Source organism: Canis aureus, chromosome 6 (assembly GCF_053574225.1).
Source record: "Canis aureus isolate CA01 chromosome 6, VMU_Caureus_v.1.0, whole genome shotgun sequence".
Classification (NCBI taxonomy): Eukaryota; Metazoa; Chordata; class Mammalia; order Carnivora; family Canidae; genus Canis; species Canis aureus.
Window position 1 is genome coordinate 57837426 of NC_135616.1, and position 11953 is coordinate 57849378.

The following is an 11953-nucleotide window of genomic DNA, read 5'->3' on the forward strand; positions in this document are numbered from 1 at the left end:
TTAAACTCAACACCCAAGAAACAAACAATCCAATCATGAAATGGGCAAAAGACATGAACAGAAATCTCACAGAGGAAGACATAGACATGGCCAACATGCACATGAGAAAATGCTCTGCATCACTTGCCATCAGGGAAATACAAATCAAAAGCACAAGGAGATACCACCTCACACCAGTGAGAATGGGGAAAATTAACAAGGCAGGAAACAACAAATGTTGGAGAGGATGTGGAGAAAGGGGAACCCTCTTGCACTGTTGGTGGGAATGTGAACTGGTGCAGCCACTCTGGAAAACTGTGTGGAGGTTCCTCAAAGAGTTAAAAATAAATCTGCCCTAAGACCCAGCAATTGCACTGCTGGGGATTTACCCCAAAGTTACAGATGCAGTGAAACGCCGGGACACCTGCACCCCGATGTTTCTAGCAGCAATGTCCACAATAGCCAAACTGGAAGGAGCCTCGGTGTCCATCGAAAGATGAATGGATAAAGAAGATGTGGTCTGTGTATACAATGGAATATTACTCAGCCATTAGAAAAGACAAATATTTAAAAAATAAAAGGGGGGGGGCAGCCCCAGTGGCTCAGCGGCTTAGCGTCATCTTCAGCCCAGGGCATGATCCTGGAGACCCGGGATCGAGTCCCACGTCGGGCTCCCTGCATGGAGCCTGCCTCTCCCTCTGCCTGTGCCTCTGCCTCTCTCTCTCCCTCTCTCTGTGTCTTTCATGATTAAATAAACTAAATCTTAAAAAAAAAAAAATAAAGAAAGAAACGACAAATACCCACCATTTGCTTCGACGTGGATGGAACTGGAGGGTATTATGCTGAGTGAAGTAAGTCAATCGGAGAAGGACAGCCATTATATGGTCTCATTCTTTTGGGGAATATAAAAAATAGTGACAGGGAGTAAAGGGGAAAGGAGAGAAAATGAGTGGGAGATATCAATGAGGATGACTGAACATGAGAGATTCCTAACTCTGGGAAACAAACAAGGGGTATTGGAAGGGGAGGTGGGCAGGGGTTTGGGGTGACTGGGTGACAGGCATTGAGGGGGCACTTGATGGGAAGTTCAAAAAGGGTGTTGCCTGTGTTCTCCTCCAGTACTTTGATGGAATCTTGTCTCACATTTAGATCTTTCATCCATTTTGAGTTTATCTTTGTGTATGGTGTACCTCCCTCATTTCTTTAAGGATTTATAAGCTTCTAAACACACTTTATTACATCTTGAGTAGAGACAGTGGTTAGAAATTCTATTTTTTCAAAAGATTTTATTTACTTATTTATTGAGAGGGAGAGAGTGATCAAGCTCTGGCATGCATGCACGTGTGGGTGTGTGGGGAGGGGGCGAGGGAGAGTGAGCATCCTAAGCAGACTCTGTGCTGAGTGCAGAGCCCAGTGTGGGACTTGATCTCACAACCCCTAGATCATGACTTGAGTCAAAACCAAGAGTCCAACCTGTAACTGACTGAGTCACCCAGGTGCCCCAAGTGGGGAGAAATTCTAACATACTCAATATTAATTCTCCATAGATAAATTTTTTCAAAAAAGATTAATTAATTAATTAATTTTAAAATTATTTATTTATTTATTCATGAGAGTCAGAGAGAGAGAGAGAGAGAGAGGCAGAGACACAGACAGAGAAGCAGGTTCCATGCAGAGAGCCCGATGTGGGACTTAATCCCGGGTCTCCCGGATCACGCCCTGGGCTGAAGGCAGGCACTAAACCGCTGAGTCACCCGGGCTGCCCTAATTTATTCTTTTATTTTTTTTTATTTTATTTTATTTTATTTTATTTTATTTTATTTTCTAATTTATTCTTTTAAAGCCAAAGAGACCAAGATAGTTTTAATGAGAAATTTTAAGTTACTTCTTTTTACTGCATTTCACTACCTAGCCTTGAGGCTCAAATCAGGATGAGTTTTAATTTTAGAGAAGAAAGGTCAGGTATATGTGAGACAAGATAATTTGTACAAACACTCCCACTAGAGACAACTAATAAACTATACAATATACACATAAATATATAAAAGTGTCATCTAAAAATATAATATACTAGCAACTATAAAAAGTGATGTTTTGTGGGGCACCTGGGCAGCATAGATAATTTAGTGTCCTCTTGGTTTTGGCTCAGGTCGTGTTCTCATCGTCCTGAGATTGAGCCCCGCATCAGGCTTCACCTTCAGCATGGAGTTGGCTTAAGACTTTCTCCTTCTCCCTCTGTCCTTCCCACTGTTCTTGCTTGCTCTCAAGCAAATAAAGATTTTTTTTTAGAAGTGGCGTTTTGCAATTTCTATATGAAATGTCTATATGCATATTTATTTTTATTTTTTAGCATGAAATTAATTGCACTTCTATATATTTTTTATACTTCTAGAAAATCTCAGACATTATCTTTTCAAATATTTGCATAAAACAAATCAAATAGGAATAGATTACCTAAAGGAGTTAGATTTATAGATAACTTCTCAATAGGAACAATATTGACCAGAAAACAGATGAATGGTAGCTACAAGGTGATGAAAAACAGCCAACCTAGAAGGCTCTACAAAGTGAGAGTATCCTTTGGATATAATAAAGGATACATAAAAATGTTTAGATAAACAGAGACCAAGTTAATCATATGAAAGGGAATTCTAATGGATATTCTTCAGATTGAAGGAAAATGACCATGGATATATGTCAGAGGTACAGAAAGAAATGAAGAAACAACAAAAGGAGTCAATTTAAAGGAACACTTTATAAAACAGTAAAAAAACTTTTATGGTGTTAAGGATTTAGCTAGCTAGAGAGACAAAACCACATAATTGCAATAAACATGTAAATTGGAATGAGGGTAAATGTAGTTTACCTACATTCTCAGGCCTTTGCATTGTCCTGGAAGTTAAAGTTATTATCAGACTTTGGTGAGTGAAGGATGCATGTTGTAATGTCTAGTGTAACTTTAAAAAATACAGAAACACAACAGTCCGGGTGGCTCAGCGGTTTAGCGCTGCCTTTAGCCCAGGGCGTGATCCTGGAGACCAGGGATCAAGTCCCACATCGGGCTCCCTGCATGGAGCCTGCTTCTCCTTCTGCCTGTGTCTCTGCCTCTCTCTCTCTCTCTCTCTCTCTCTCTCTCTCATGAATAAATAAATAAAATCTTCAAAAAAATACAGAAACAATATATAATTTATAAATTCATCGAACGGTAAAAAATGGTTAATATGTTCCAAAGAAGGATATACCATTTTCCTGAATTTTGTGGTCTCCTTATACTGCCTTTTATCATGAACACATACCAGTATTCCTTGATCCGTTACACAAAAGGAAGGGTGTGTTACAATAGGGTGAAGAAAAAAATGTCTATAAGCATTTAAGGAGTAAGGAGAACACTAATTTTCTTTTTAAAATTTTTTTTTTTAATTTTTATTTATTTATGATAGTCACAGAGAGAGAGAGAGAGAGGCAGAGACACAGGCAGAGGGAGAAGCAGGCTCCATGCACAGGGAGCCTGATGTGGGATTCGATCCCAGGTCTCCAGGATCACGCCCTGGGCCAAAGGCAGGCGCCAAACTGCTGCGCCACCCAGGGATCCCCTAAAAAATGTTTTATTTATTTATTCATGAGAGACAGAGAGAGGCAGAGTCACAGGCAGAGGGAGAATCAGGCTTCCTGCAGGGAGCCCGATGTGGGACTCAGTACCTGGTCTCCATGATCCCATGCCAGGCTGAAGGTGGCGCTAAACTGCTAAGCCACCCAGGCTGCCTGAGAACACTAATTTTACACACAATTTTGGGGTTACTGGAGTATGAGAAACCCCCATTTGAGAAAGATTCAAAACAAGGATGAAGGATTCAAGAGAAGAAATGTCCATGAGGAATGTTCTGTTGGTAATGTAAAAAAGGCCGATTACCATGGCATGTAGTTTTCTGAGGGCACAGGTGTAAAGTTTGGAAGAAAGGTTGGCAGTGGGAATTGAATCAGCAGGGAGGAGGCTCTAAGCAATAGAGGAATGCATAGATTACCAGCAGTGCATCCAAGGCAGAGAACAAGAATAACAGGGATGGATGGCATACTGAATTTAGTGTCTGAAATATCTTCTCATGAACTGGTCTTATAAATCCCTTGTTAAGGGTTAAGGCCTGTCAAAAGCCTCAGCCAAATATAGGGTGATTTGGCTTCTGAGAGAGCTCTGGCCTTGAAAAAATGGCCTTCAAACTATCTTGTTGGGCCCCATGACTTGGACTGTGGAAATGGCAGCAACCATTTGGCCTTCAGGTGACTTTGATTATATCTGCCTTGAAAGTTTGCAAAATTGTACTTATTTTCTAAAAAAAATGTGTCTGTTAACAAATTGCATTACTCTTGCTCAAAAGCTAGGTAGTTTTTGGCCACATTGCCATTTAGAAACTGAAAGTCATCTTTTCCAAGAAAGAACAGAAGAGCCAGTTGAATTATGTGGCTCTAGAGAGCTATATAAACCAACATAGAATCCTAACTCTGTTCAACATGCATAGTATCTTTCTTTCTTCTTTCTTTCTTTCTTTCTTTCTTTCTTTCTTTCTTTCTTTCTTTCTTTCTTTCTTTCTTTCTTTTCTTTCTTTCTTTTTCTTTCCTTTCTTTCTTTCTTTCTTTCTTTCTTTCTTTCTTTCTTTCTTTCTTTCTTTCTTCTTTCTTTCTTTCTTTCTTTCTTTCTTTCTTTCTTTCTTTCTCTTTTAAGATTTTATTTATTTATTCATCAGACAGAGAGAGAGAGAGAGAGAGAGAGGCAGAGACAGAGGCAGAGGGAGAAGCAGGCTCCATGAAGGGAGCCTGACATGGGACTTGATCCTGGGTCTCTAGGATCAGGCCCTGGGCTGAAGGCGGTGCTAAACCACTGAGCCACCAGGGCTGCCCTGCATAGTTTCTTATTATCTTTTTTTCCCTTTGAAATTCTGGTTTGTGCTCTGTGTTCAGTAAAGTGACTTACTTTGATTTCCTACCAGCCATCTCATAACTCAGTGTTTTTATAAATTCATCAACAGAGCTCATTGTAGAAACTACATATTCTCTTCAATATATATTCTGTATTCTATCAATGGCAAAAAGTAGGCCATGAACTTCACTCCTTTTGGGTTCAACTGTATTGGAATACATGGTGGTTAAGGTAACAAAGGGCATGCTCCTGTGGTCATGAAATGAATTGAATGTGGCTGGAGTGTTGCCTTGGGAGTGACAGCTGTTCTGTCCATGATTAGTCATTATCCCCAGCTCTGGAGTGGAAACTAATGAAGAATTTTAATGGTTTTAAATTCTTATTCTAAAATAAAAACATTTAATTTGAACTCGAGAATCATAAACTGAAAAACATCTGGTAAAATGTGAAGATAGAGCCGGTTTCTCCTGCGCTATCCCATCTTCTTCTTCTTCTTCTTCTTTTTTTTTTTAAATTTATTTATTTATTATGATAGACATAAAGAGAGAGAGAGGCAGAGACACAGGAGGAGGGAGAAGCAGGCCCCATGCCAGGAGCCCGACGCAGGACTCAATCCCGGGACTGCAAGATCGCATCCTGGGCCAAAGGCAGGCGCTAAACCACTGAGCCACCCAGGGATTCCCCCTCTATCGCATCTTCTAAGTGGAAATGGAGCTGAGAGGTGGTGCATAGAAAGAACATCGATCATACCACTCCTTGAAAAACTAAATACTCTTTCCCAATTTTTTTTAGTTTTTTGCTTGCTTTGAATTTTTTTTTTTTTTTTTAGATTTTTATTTACTTATTCATGAGAGAGAGAGAGAAACTCAATCCCAGGACTCCAGGATCATGACCTGAGTTGAAGGCAGATGCTCAACCACTGAGCCATCCAGGCGTCCCTCCTTTCTGTGAGTCTTAAAATAGAGGCTCCCAAAGACAAAACACATGGGACAGTGAAAAGATTTATCTCTTATTGTAGAAAAAGTTATGTGTAAATAAAAGGAACTTATAAATGTGTGTGTACACGTATATTGTAGTCTTTGGAAAGGCTCAGGAAATTAACCTAGTATCACTGTCTGGACCAAGGGAGGAACAAGCAAACAGGCATGCAGCTGTGCATCTGCAAACTGGAGCCTGATGAGGCGATATCCCCATTGGAAGGTAGGTGTTCAAGACACCTCAGGTAGTTTGTTTCATTATCTGAGTGGCTTCTCCAGCTCTGTGTTGGTCTAGCTTGAGCTTGAATTATTTTCTTCCCTTTCAACATAAAAAAATATTTTTTGTTTTAAAAACGTAAAGAACATTTTTGTATTAAAAGTAATAGTTATGGGGTATAAAATTGTAAAAGTACACAAAAAATAAAATGCATTGTAATGGGGCAGTTATACTCAATTGCAGCTTTCTTAACATTTGGAGTATTCTTACATTAAAAAATATCACACACATACTCCTACACAAGTGTATTGAAGATTCTCAGTCCTTGCTGCACATTAGAAATCATCAATGTGCTTTTGTAAGAAAAAAGAATTGAAACGCTAGTCATTTATTTTTTATTTTTATTTTATTTTATTTTTTAAGATTTATTTATTTATTCATGAGAGACGCACAGAGAGAAGCAGAGACATAGGCAGAGGGAAAAACAGGCTCCACACAGGGATCCCAACATGGGACCTGATCCCAGGTCTCCAGGACCAGGCCCTGGGCTGAATCAGGTGGCACTAAACCTCGGAGCCACCTGGGCTGCCCGAAATGCTAGTCATTTAAACAATATTTAAAGAATAATCATTATTGTTTCCTCAAAAGATTAATAATATATACTTATTTTCAAGTTACATTAAGTTTTAGAGTGTGTATATGTGAATATACATGTATACAATTTTATGTAAATGAAATTTATTTTGATTTTTCACTTAATAAGTATTTCCATGTCATCAAAATTCTTAGTAATCATTACCCTTGATGACCATAAAAATTCCACCCTGTGAAAACACCAAAAATTCCTTTTTTTAAATTTACTCTCTTATCATTGAACATTATTTGCAATAAATACACAATAATGAGCATCATGAGCTAAATCTGTATGCATACATCTGCTTATTTCCTTAGGATAATTTCCTTAGATGTGTATTAACTAGATCCAAAAGAGGAAGGGGCAACATCTGGATCAAGAAAACGTGGGGGTGGTGTGATTGGGTTGCTCAGTCCATTAAGCATTTGACTCTTGATTTTGGATCAAGTCACAATCTCAGGGGCATGTTCCTTTTTTTTTTTTTTTCAGGGGCATGTTCCATATCAGTGCGGAGTCTGCTAGTTCCTGTCCTTCTCTCCCACTGTCTCATGTGCGCACTCTGTCTCTCTCAAATAAATAAAATCTTAAAAGAGTGAGAAAAAGGAAAACATATGAGGTGCTCAGGTGACTCAGTTGGTTAAGTGTCCGAGTTTGTACTTTGGCTCAGGTCATAATCTCATGGTTGTAGGATGGAGCCCTGTGTTGCGCTCTGCTCCATGCTGGGGGTGGGGCCTGCTTGGGATTGTCTCTCTTCCTCCCCCTCTACCCTTCCCCACGCTCATGCTCTTTCTCTCACTCTTGATCTCTTTTCATTCTTTTTTAAATATTTATTTATTTATTTATTTATTTATTTATTTATTTATTTATTTATTCATTCATTCATAGAGACACAGAGAGAGAGAGAGAGGCAGAGACACAGGGCAGAGGGAGAAGCGGGCTCCCTGTAGGGAGCCCGACGCGGGACTGGATCCTGGGTCTCCAGGATCACACCCCGGGCTGCAGGCAGCACTAAATCGCTGCTCCACCAGGGCTGCCCTTGATCTCTTTTTTTTAAAAAAAAAAAAGGAAAGGGAAGGAAACATTTCCAGGACACCTGCCTGGCTCAGTTGGTAGAGTATGCATCTTGTGATTTTGGGGTTGTGAGTTCGAGCTCATGTTGGGTGTAGAGATTACTTAGAAATAAAATCTTTAAATTAAAAAAGAAAGGCTTTCCTAGGAACCTCACAACAGATTTCGTCTTATATCTCATCTGCCATAACAGTGTAAAATGGACATTCCTTAATAGAAGATCAAAAGGGAGAAAATGTTGAGTGAGCCAACAAATGGAGTCCATCCTTACTGCTATACAGTTTTTCTACACATTATTATTATTATTATTTTTTTTTAATGGTGGCACTAGGGTTTCTTAAGCCGTGCCTCAGGTTGGGTGCTGGGCTTGCCCATGGTGCTCTTAATGTATAAAGGACAGAGGTTAGAGGTTCTGCCAATTTTTCTTGAGCAATGACATCAAGAAATTGAAAACTAAGTAGATGTTGTATACCAGCTCATCATCTGTCATCTTCATTTGGCTTAGGGACCACTGCCAGACATAGCACCTTCTTCATTGGGATCTTGATCATGGTATTCACTTAATTGACTTTGACCATCATGTTCTCATTGTAGGTTAGCAAGGAAGGGAACTTGCTAGCCTTATTCAGGCTTGGGCCTAGGATTCACGGGATCTGTTTGATCAAAAATTCTTTTTTTTTTAATTTAAGATTTTATTTATTCATGAGAGACAGAGAAAGGCAGAGACATAGGCAGAGAGAGAGGCAGGCTCCCTAAGGGGAGCCTGTTGCAGGACTTGATCCCAAGACCCCTGGATCACTACCTGAGCTGAAGATAGACACTCAACCACTGAGCCACCTAGGCATCCCAATCAAAAATTCTGATCAAACAGATCAAACCAGCTTCTTATTCTTTTTTTTTTTTAAAGATTTTATTTATTTATTCACAGAGACAGAGAGAGAGAGGCAGAGACACAGGCGGAGGGAGAAGCAGGCATCATACAGAGAGCCTGATGTGGGACTCGATCCAGGGTCTCCAGGATCACATCCTGGGCTGCAGGCGGCGCTAAACTGCTGCACCACCGGGGCTGCCCCAGCTTCTTATTCCCGTTGAGTTCCTTCAGCACTTCAGTGTCCACGTGGGGGATATTCTTGTGGAAAAAGCCTTGGTGTCCTCACAATGCTTCTGGTTTCCTAGGGCTCACGTGGAGAACTTGGGGAGGGGAGTGAACTTAAGCCTGATTGTGCTCAAGAAATGTTTGTCCTTGTGAGGGTCATACTGCTTCAAGCTGATCTGCAGCTCCACCATCTCTAACTTCTAGTGCTTTTGCTAGTTCTCAAGCAGTATTTCCTATACAGTCTCATAGCACTCTTTATTCTTTTTCATGGAGCACAGTCTTCTACAAGGCTTTTTTGGGAAAGGGGGACAGAGGGAGAGGGAGAGGCAAGATCTTTTTTTTTTTTTTAAAGATTTTATTTATTTATTCATGAGAGACACACAGAGAGAGGCAGAGACATAAGGAGAGGGAGAGGGAGAAGCAGGCTCCCTGTGGGGATCCCGATGTGGGACTCAATTCAGGGACTCTGTGATCACACCTTGAGCCAAAGGCAGATGCTCAACCACTGAGCCACCCAGGTGTCCTTGGAAAGATAATTTTAAACAGGCTCCATGCCCAGCATGATCTGGGCTGAAATTAAGATTTGAGTGCTTAGCTGACTGAGCCACCTAGGGTTCCCATCTCTTCCCCAAGTTTAATAATCCTGAAGTCATGTACAATTACCGCTTCCAACTTGAAAACCTTCATCTCTGAGTGATAAAGAATTCTATCTGGTCCAGATGTGGTTTAATTCAGTAGGTCTGGAGTCCAGCCCAAGGTTTTTTTCTAACAAGTTCCAGATAATGCTATGGTCCAGGAATCATGCATATTACACATGTATAGTATAATATCATAATCAAGAAATTGATAACTAATGTAATCTATTAACCTTTATAATCTATTGGCCTTATTCTAATCTATTGACCTTATTTATTGACCTTTCACCAGTTTTATACTCGTATTTGTGTTCATATGTGTATGTATATTAGTTCTGTGCAGTTTTATTACATGTGTAGATTTGTGTGATTACCACCTACAGTGAAGATACAAAGTAGTTCTATCCAAGAACTGGCTTACGTTATTCTTTTGCAGTGATCAGTATCTCCCTCCTTCATCCTATCACTCAACATTTGTCAGCTACCAATCTGTTCACCATTTCTATAGTTTCATAATTTCAAAAATGCTTTCATAAGTGAATTCATAAACTCCACACTTGCCCCTTTTTCCAGCCCCTGGCAAGCACTATTCTACTTTCTGTGAATTTGATTACATACCTTATGTAAGAGGAATCGTGACTGGCTTTTGCATTTAGCATAATGTCCTCTAGGGTCGTCATATTGAAGTATATGTCATATTTTTCTTCATCTTAGAAGCTGAATAATAGTCCATTGTATGCATGTACAGCATTTATTTGTCCATCTGTCAATGGACACTTGGATTGTGACCACCTCTTGACTATTGTGAATAATGCTGCTTTGAACATGTGTGTGCATGAATATCTTTTTAATACTTTGTTTTCAATGCATTGGGGCAAATATGCAGAAATGAAATTGCTGAATCATATGGTAATTCTACTTTTAATTTTTTGATGAAACACCATACTGTTTTCCATAATGGGTGTACCATTTTATTTTATTTTACTTATTTTTTTTTAAGGATTTTATTTGTGGGACGCCTGGGTGTCTCAGTGGTTGACCATCTGCCTTGGGCTCAGGGTGTGATCCAAGGTCCTGGATTGAGTCCTGCATCAGGCTCCCCATTGGGAGCCTGCTTCTCCCTCTGCCTATGTCTCTGCCTCTCTCTGTGTGTCTCTCAAATAAATAAAATCATTTATTTTATTTATTTATCCTGGGACTCCAGGATCATGCCCTGGGCTAAAGGTAGGCACTCAACCACTGAGCCATCCAGATGTCCCTCAAACTTGATATTTAATAACCATGTAACTCTGGGCAATTAGCAGCCACTGTGAGGCTCAGTTTCTGTATCTGGAGAGTGTTATTGTATTCCCTACCTTATGAGGTGTTGTAATGATTAAATAATCTATGTGAAATGCTTAGTGTAGTGCATGATACGCAATAAACATTAAATACTGTTATTTTATGAGCAAGACATCTAGAACAATGTTATATAGTCAGGTTATAGCAGGTATTTCTTTATTCTCTATGACACTAAAGAGGATGTTAGTATTTCAGAATTATGCATCATGCTTACCAGAGAAGGATTACCTTGAATGATGCTTTAGATTCAGGGATTTTCACTTAAATATGCCTCTTCCAAGGTTCTGGACAATGTGTTCACATGATTACTGACTTTTGCAAAATATTTACTTATTTTGTAAAATACTTACTAAAATTTTTTTAAAATCTGAATTTTAATTAACATGCAGTTTACTATTTGTTTCTGGAGTAGAATTCAGGGATTTGTCACTTACATACAACACTCAATGCTTATCACAACAAGCAACAGTAAAATATTTAAACACAGTTTGCTAAGATTGCCACCATTTCTTTTCATGTTGGCTTCCCCTCCAGGATAATTGTGCTACTGCCAGTTGGCATTGGAATTACTGTGGTGTATCAGTTATTTATTGCTATGTAAAGATACCGTCCTCCAAAATTAAAACAACAATCATTTATAGTTCAAAATTCTGTGGGTGGGCAATTTTGCCTAGTCTCTCCTGAATGGCTCTGCTGGTCTTTCCTGGGCTTACTTATGTGGCTAGGGCAGTGAAGAGTGTCTAATGGCTTTCCTTGTATGTCTGGGAAGATGGGGAAACTGGACCTTATGTCTCCAGCATCTGTCCAGTTATCATAATTCTATTCTTTTTGCCAATATTAAACTATCTTGATTTACTGTAATTTTGACTCCTCCAACTTTGTTCATCTTTTCAGAATTGTTTTGGCAATCCTAGTTCCTTTGCTTTTCCATAAAACTTTTAGAAGTATGTTAATACCTATAAAAAAGCTTGCTGGGCTGTCTACTGGAATTGCACTGTACCTATAGATCAAATTGTAGAGAATTGGTGTCTTTATAATACTGAGCCTTTTTTTTCTTCTTAAAGATTCCATTTTTTTTTTATTCATGAGAGACA